We start from the raw sequence: 8,720 nt of genomic DNA, 5'->3' as shown, positions 1-8,720 counted from the left end.
CTAAAATATGGAATATAAAATTTTTTAAATTTCACACTTAGTAAATCACAAATATGATATTCGAAATCTACGAATTATAACGATTCCAACGATATGTTGTTTGACTCATAAAGTTGACAATTAAAGAATTAGTATTCATTTTCATGTTCAATTTTATGTACAATTTTATGTAAAATTTTCCAGTATTGAAATATCATAAATTTTGTTTATTGCCCAGACAAACGCATTTCTCAAACTTGTCCCTTAATAATTTTGCACTTTGCAAAAGGATGAATAGTTTCAGTCTTACCCTAATTTGGGAAAAATTTGGGAAATTCCGGATGCTAATATTTGGCTAGACTTGAAGCATCATAAATTTTTTTATTGCTTAACCAATCAGGTTGCTCAAAATTGTCGTTAAAACTATACACTTAACATGCTAGTCTCATTCGCCTTCATTCATTGATTTGGAATGCAAGTGAATTTTTTGGTATACTCTGCTATTGTAAAAATTTTGACTTCAACATCTATTGCATTTTGGAAGAGAAATGTCTTCGGAAGCTGCTCCAATTATTATTGAAACGACGTCTGAGAAAGGTAAAACTATTCTGATTGTAAATGATTTTAAATTCCACTTAAGTCGAGTTTTAAAAACGGGAGAAGAAAGACTTCCTAAAAGTTTAGCCGAAACTCATGAAAAAATAAATAAATTAAAAATAAAAACTAAATTTGATGAAGATTTTGTTCTCATGAATGATCCTAAATCAAACATGATCATTTTCTCGACTGAAAATAATTTAAAGTACCTAACTGAGTCAAAGAAATTGTATGCCGATGGTACATTTTACTTTTGCACTCAGTTTTTTAAGCAACTTTTCGGTATTCACGGTTATCTTAACGGGCATTATATTCCTTTAGCTTTTTGCTTGCTAAAAGACAAACGCGAAACAACGGCCTATGCTTGGATGCAGAAGAAATAATTCTTGATTTCGAGATAGGATTGCAAAATGCTGCAAAAAAAGTGTGGTCCAGTGCGCGAATTATCGGGTGCAGATTTCACTTATCGCAGGCGTGGTATCGGAAAGTGCAGCAGCTCGGTCTCACTACGGAGCATAAAAACAAAGATTCGGAAATTGGTAGCTGGTTACGTATTTGCTTCGGTTTAATGTTTTTAAATGACCATCAAATATTTAATGACCACCATTTAAATGACCACCAAATATTCTAAACGAAGGAACATATTATCTTTTGTGTCAAACATGTATAAACTTTTTTTCAACTCTATGAGTCAAACAACATATCGTTGGAATCGTTATAATTCGTAAATTTCGAATATCATATTTGTGATTTACTAAGTGGGAAATTTAAAAAATTTTATATTCCATATTTTAGGCCTCATTAGGAACAAATGCTCCCCGCTGACCAAGCACACTGGCAGCAGCTCGACAGGGTCAGTAGACGCCGTGTAGTGGGGGAACGGTACACAGGTAGCTGTGGCGGAATTGCCATCTGCCCCAATGAACTGTTCCATCTTTTTGGTGGTTTCTATGATAGCTAAAGAGGTATTGGGTGAAGGTGAGGTCAAAAGTCTATGTCTAGAACCCAAAATCTTTCTACAAACATTAGAAGTCTTAGAAGTTGAAGATAATGATGCGCAGTAAGATCTAAATCCTAATATTTTGGTTTTTTTAAAAGTTCGTTTATCAGTAGCTTAAAATTTTTGGAGATCTAGAAATTTTTCGTAGGTACAATTGTACCGGCATCTACCAAATTTAGCCCTTCTTAATCTCTCATATTTTGTACACTCCTCATTCCACCATGGAGGGGAATTCGGATAGTCTCGTATAGGCCTACTTTCAATTTTAGATCCAGCTATATGCAGGGCATTATCTATTAGCTCAAAAAGATTCAAGTAGGCTTGAAGAGCCGAAAAGGGCGTGCCATCAGGTTACTCATTATTAAATTCGTCTTCTTCAAGGACATCATGAAAGGAACTCCAGCAGACTTTTTTGAGGTTATATTTATGGGAAAAGAATTCGTACTTTTTTTTTGCTCTTCACACTCTTTTTTTCAAACAGAGAAGGGGGGGGGGGTGCCTGTCTGATGTAGGTCTGCCCGACCTGTCACCTGTTTCACATAGATTGGCGCAAGCGAGTTCGGGCACTTTTGATTTTGTAATTCGCAAATTTTTCTATTTATGCGCTTTCAAGTGTTAAAACTTAAAATATCTATAAATTTAATTCATTTTTTATTGTTTTCAATTTCGGGAATTACAAATTTTAAAATTTTTCTAATTTATCAAAACTTGAAATCTCGAGTCTCTTTAAATTCCCGGCGCCCTATAAGAATTAACAATTTTAGTTTAAAAACGTTCATATTTTGTAAGCTTTCGTATATATTATCGGCGAAATAATTCCACTGCGAAGCTTAAGTGGAAGAATAATTAGAGGTTTATCGCAATTTGTCTGGAGTGGAGGACTCACTATTTTTAGTTCGTAGATAGTCGATGCAATTCTACGAAAATTTTAATCAGTGCTGTAATATTTTTCTTTACTGTAGATAATTAATTGAAACAGAAGTGAAGTTCAAAGACTATTTTTAGCCTGATTGGCACCAAGAATATTTATAGTTACCTACAAATTTAGTTTCAAATTCCAATGAATTTATTTCAACGATGGTTGAAAATTAATAAAAAAAATGCAGGTATATTGTCCAGCGTACGAATTGGTAATTAAATAGATAATTTAGATAATAATAGTTTTAATACTACTTATTAGTATTACATTTTAATACTAGTAGATGTTTGTACGGCTTTGCACAAAGAGCTGCAAATCCCAGCGTATTCTTTGTTCAAACTTAAACCAAATTCACCGAAACGACAAAAAATCCTAAATTTATTAAACCTAAAAACAAGTATTATAAAACAAAGTACTTTTTACGAAAAATAGTAGAAATTTTAAATGGAACTAAAAAAAAGTGTCATATGCGGAATTTCTCTCAAAGTAGGAATTTATGTCAAAAATCTGTTTTTTGGTAGGTGCATGTACATAATAATTGTTGTTTTTTCTAAATTTTTTTAACTTTAATAATACTGTCATAACATTTGTTGAAGCCGAATATTTCCCTTTTTCCCCTTTTCTCTTTAAATATACCATATTTCAAAATACCATTTTTTTTACACCTACAAAATTATTTTATTTAAACTAAAATAGTAAAATATGCGACCATGAGTGGTAAAAGTTTTTTTTCTACTTACAGAATAGTCTATCAAAATTTATTTAAATTTTGGAAATTTCACTAATTTTAAATTAAACTATTTTTTGCTGAATGTATAAATATTTTTGAAATTATATATAAATAAGTAAAATCGTCTGTCAACCCACAATGAAGATTTTTTAGATTAAATTTGACATATTAAATTAATTATGGTTCGATTAGACCAAATTCAAACAAAAATAAGACTTAAAACTCATCTTAAGGCTCTGTGATACTAACTGACGTCATACAATTACTACCTTGCCGACATTTTTTTTTTTACAACTAACGTCCACACGAATTGAGATTTCAGTCTCCCATTTGGAAAATTAAATAAAAGGTACTAAAGAATATTTTTATACTCCTAAATGCTTAGAATTATAATTATTTAAAAATAATGTTTGGGATTTTTTCATTTTTGTTGGAATTCCAAAAATTTAACGGTATACAAACTTTTTTTATCTTTAAATACACATTCTATATAATACTTAATTAACTCCTCAGATTTCAATTTAAAAAAATATATATGTAGGTCTTTTAGTTTTACTTCGTACATTTAGAAATTTTTAAATAGATAGTGTTTTTTTAGGGCTTAGAACATTATAAATTATATAAGCATTCGAAATTAAACAATTTAAATTTTGTAATATTAAACAATTTCAAAACGTTTCAAATGCAACAATTTCTGAATTATCAATTAATTTAGAAAGAAAATTTAAAGATATTTCAACAAATTTCAAAAAATGTCTAACCCATTTTTTTAGTAACAAAAATTTTTAGGAAATATTCGAATAATAAAAAAAATATTTTTAAAATTCCAAAATAATCTAAAATTTGAGAAGATTTCAAAAATCTTAAAACAATATATAGATTTGTGTGGATTTCGAAATAAACTTTTGAAATTTGAAGCTGTTTCAGGAGTTTGTAAAGTTTCAAGATAATAACAAAATGTCTACAGATATCTGGGAAAATTTTAAAGTATATTTTTAATTTGAAAAATTAATTTTAAGAGAATATTTCAAATTTTTTTGTAACATTTCTGAAAATTTCAATAAAAAGCTGGCAAGTTTTAAGGATTTTTTTTTAATTTTGAAAGAAATTTCAAAATATTAAAAATAATTTGATTCAACTTAAAAGAAAATTGAAAAGTTATCTCCTTTGGTCAAAATGTCATCTTTTTTGGCTGAAAATGCAATTGTTCGTTTGAAAATTAATCTCTCTTATTTGATGTTTCAACTGTTTGTTGAAAATTCGCCTCTGTGGATAAACCAGGGTTTTTAAATAAAATTAAATTCATTTTTATTTGAAATATGAATTACAACATTTTTCGTCATTTTTTTTTTAAGATTCACCATGTTAGTTGAAAATTTATCTCTGTGGATTAAAATGTAATTATATCGTTGAAAATTCGCCGCTTGTGTTAAATTCATAATGGTTTTTTTTTTTTTATAAAAATGCAACTGATTTTAAAATCTAATTTTTTTTGCTTGCGAAATCCACTATTAAATTTTTCGTAATAAATTTTTTGGTAGAATAGATTCATCATTTTAGTTGAAAATGTAACTATTAAGATGTAACTGTTTTGTAGAAAATTCTTTTTCGGTAAAAGTGTAATCTTTTTTTGGTTAGAAACGCAAGTGATTGAAGATAAATCTTCTTTCGTTGAGGATTTCAACTATTCTGTTGAAAAATTGATGTTTTTGAATGAGTTCAACAGTTTTTCATTAAAAATGAATTCTCCCTTTTCTATTGCAAATTAAACTATTTGTTTTAAAATTTACTTTTTTCAACGTTTTAATTTGAAATATCTGAAATTTTCAAAAACGTTTTTGACTTCTCAAAAATAGTAGGGAAATTACATTTATATAACTTTAAAAACAAACTGAAAATACCTATTTTCTCGTTCTCAGATCTCAGGATCTAATTTCAGTTCGAATTGAATTCTCGAAAACTTGAAAAAATAAATAGGTAATACGCTATTCGAAATTTTCATTTTGTATTAAAAATTATTTTTGCCTTTAAATATAAAACCAAGACTCGCGCATGGCGCGCTATTGATGCTAGTTTCTTATAAAAAGATAGTTTTTTTCCGTATGTAAAAATGAATGTTTAATCTTTCATCTTTTCTTCCCGTTTTTAACTGATTTTTCGTATGTCGGGCTAAAAAGAAGCTTTCAGTATAGGTGTCTAAGTAATCAATCATTCCTTATTTTTCTTATTATCGAACCATTTATATAAAAAAATACAAACGGGACGTATCAAATTTCAATTTTCTTATCAAGTTTACATGTCGACAGCTTCAATTTGAGTCATTATTGTAGGAAATCGGACAAAAAGAAAGCTTCCAGCAGAGGGACACTTAATATAATATTATATCATTAGTATATACTTGAGATATTTATACTATTATATTTTTATAGCGTGATTGGTCTCCTTATTGTTTTCTCCGTGAATATGAATCTAACGCTACCAACAAACTTCAAATTTCCCGCTAGTGTTTTTGTTCTAATTCTCTCTGTGTAGAGCGCGCTTCAGATTTCACAGCATTTCTTCGATTTTCCCATCTCATTAGTTTCGTCTCATTGCTTTAATTGTGTGTTTCAGTTCAGAAGTCGAATATTAAAAATATTCGCGAAATGCTTTTACGCTTGGAGGAGGCGTCGCTCCGTCGTTCCGATTTGTAGGTGAATGTAAAAATCGCGACGAAAAATGCGGAAAGACATAATTTTGCGGGCAGAGTGTCAAAAGTTCGTGTGTGCAAGAACTAACCTCAAATTTTGCGACAATTTGCGGACTCGAAAAATAATACATTTCTCTATTATAAACGATACTCTGCCAGATTTTCAGGCCGAATTCCTGTGATAAGTGAATCTCCCTTCGTCGTGATTTATTCTCAATTGAAGGCCAGCTGTTTCTATTAATAGAAATATAACGGTACTCGTTAAAATATCGCTTGTGTCAAACAAACGATTTTAAAAGAAATTTTTTCTTTTCTTTTTTCCTTAATATTTTTTTAAATACTTTTTTATACAAGAGCAATTATTTCATCATGGATTTTTTGATTTTGGAAAGCAAGTAGTTTCTTGGGTTATAAATGATGATGTAAAAAGTGTGTCGTTTTCGTGCAGTGATAAGCAGATGCTTTTTTTCACCGATTTCTACTGCATTTTGAGATTCTTTACTCGTATCGAGAAGACTGAGGATTTTTCTATTCATTATATAATTATAAGGTGAGTTCTTTTGTTGATAATTGTTGATCATTGTAGCTTTAAAAGGTAGGCAATTGCTTTTTTGTCTTCCGTTCGTACGTTTCAAAATTGGAATGTTTTTAAATTTTATGTTAAATTGGTATTTATAGTTGATTAAATATACATTTAGTGTTAAGATATAAATTTTAACAATGAATTTGTTTCAAAATGAAACCTTTCAAATTGCGAGCATTTTAAAATTTGAGCACTTTTAAATTCAACTTTACAGTTATTAATATTTATTTTGAGCTTTCTAAAAACTCATTTTTTCAGAATTAACCCTTATAATTTTAAACCCAAAGGTTTGATACTTAAATTGCTTTGAAACGTAGACGCTTGTAAAGTTATAAAAATTAATGGTTCGTGACATTTATTGAGGCACTTTATAAATTATAACTATCTAAAAAAATAAGGCTGTGTCTAGTCGTCCCGAATCTTGGGATAAATAGCATTTTTTTCATCTTGGGCTAGTTATCCCGAATTCCGGACGACTAGCCTATTTTCACCATTTGGCCAATCGTTCTGAAAAAATGCTAATACTGCAATTATGGTTTATGAAATAAAGTGATATTCAGTCCTCGAGCCTCGGACTATTTTTCAGCCTTATCATCTTTAAAATTTTATTTTTATATAATAGAAAACGCTAATTCCTGTTAATCAATTTATATAGTAACTATTTTGGAAAAATCTTCGTTCCTGTCGCCACCTGTCACTTCATTTTCAGTTGATAGTTTTATCAGCTGTTCTACCTCTACCAGCACCAAGATAATTAGGTTATGTTCAGCGGAATCTATTAAAAACAGGCTTACCGCCAACTTATTTCAAATTTTATTATTTAAATTTCGAAATAAACAGACAAATCATTGATATTTTATTTTCTAAACTAACATTGTTTAGGCCATGTTAGCGTAACCTCAACAATTTGGCCCACATGTTATTGAGAACCAACTTACGTTCGCACGAAACGCGATATCGAGTTACAAATTTGTGAAATTAAATATGAAGTACTAAGAAACCTTTTTCTGAACATACATTTTTATGATTATTAAAAAACCCCCCCAAAAAATGGTTACATAATAATTTTTTTATTATTGTTGAAATTTAGGACCACGCAAATGTTTCTTAGTGCTTCATATTTAGTTTCTCAAATTTTCAACTCGATATCGCATTTTCTGTGAAGGAAAATTGGTTTTAAAAAACATGTAAAAAGAATTTGTGAGGTTACGCTCACATGGCCTTAAAGTATGCAATGATTATTTTGATTTAACCTTCTTTATGAATAGTTTTTCGAAAATTTTAAATAAAAATAAAAATAAAAATTAATTTGTGGTTGAAGAAATTATAGGATAAAGTTTCGAAAAGAGAGTATTGGAAAAATAGCTGGAAAACGAGAGATGTTTTGATCGAATCGACGGTTAAATTATTCATGTGTCTAGTCAGAAGGACGCCCCATCCCTTCCCGCGGGTCACTCAAAAGAGTTGCGGTTGCGACTATCATTATGACTGTAACCAATCATCCACCTTCTCCAAGATATTGGTAAGGGGTAGAACTGACTAATAAATTATATATAACCAGTCGCGAGGCTACATTTTTATCCGCGCTCCCCCAGGAGGCATTTGAAACGGGTAAGAATGTGACTTGAATTATTTCTGTGACTAGCACACGATCAGACGCTGGAAAAGAGGTAAGAGTGTGATTTGATATATTTTTGTGACTATTCACAGGGGTGTCTTTCCCCACAAAACATTGAGCCTTCCCGGCCCAATAATGTGTTGGAAAAGGGACAGGGTGTGACTTTACATTATTTCTGTGATCATTCACAGATGTGCCTTCCCGCCCCCATAATGCATTGGAAAATGGGTAGGGTGTGACCTTAAATTATTTCTGCGATCAGTAACAGGGGTGCCTTCCCGCCCCCCACAAGGCATTGGGAAAGAAGCAAGGGTGAGATCTTGTATTATTTCTGTGACCAGTTACAGGACTGCTTTCCCGCCCCCACGAGGCGTTGGATAAGAGGTAGGGTGTGACCTTGAATTATTTCTGTGATCAGTCACAGGGGTGCCTTACCGTCCCCACGAGGCGTTGGAAAAGAATCACGGGTGCGATCTTACATTATATCTGTGACCAGCCACAGGGATGCCTTCCCCCACCCACGAGGCGTTGGAATAGTGGCAGGGTGGGATCTTACATTACCTCTGTGACCAGTCACAGGGGTGCCTCCCCCCTCCCACGAGGCG

General features: G+C 31.0%; 1 protein-coding gene across 1 annotated transcript in view; it reads left to right on the top strand.

Moving 5' to 3' along the window:
• Positions 1–5,830: 5,830 nt before the first annotated feature.
• Positions 5,831–8,720, top strand: part of LOC117170507 (exostosin-1) — a 31,997-nt gene continuing 29,107 nt past the window's right edge. The window contains exon 1 of the mRNA XM_033357277.1: positions 5,831–6,464. The gene's annotated coding sequence lies outside the window, so the exon portion shown is untranslated. The remainder of the gene's footprint in view (positions 6,465–8,720) is intronic.

Source organism: Belonocnema kinseyi, chromosome 1, assembly GCF_010883055.1.
Source record: "Belonocnema kinseyi isolate 2016_QV_RU_SX_M_011 chromosome 1, B_treatae_v1, whole genome shotgun sequence".
NCBI classification, from domain to species: domain Eukaryota; kingdom Metazoa; phylum Arthropoda; class Insecta; order Hymenoptera; family Cynipidae; genus Belonocnema; species Belonocnema kinseyi.
The sequence above is the reverse complement of the archived record's forward strand: the minus strand, read 5'-3'. Positions and strand labels throughout refer to the sequence as shown.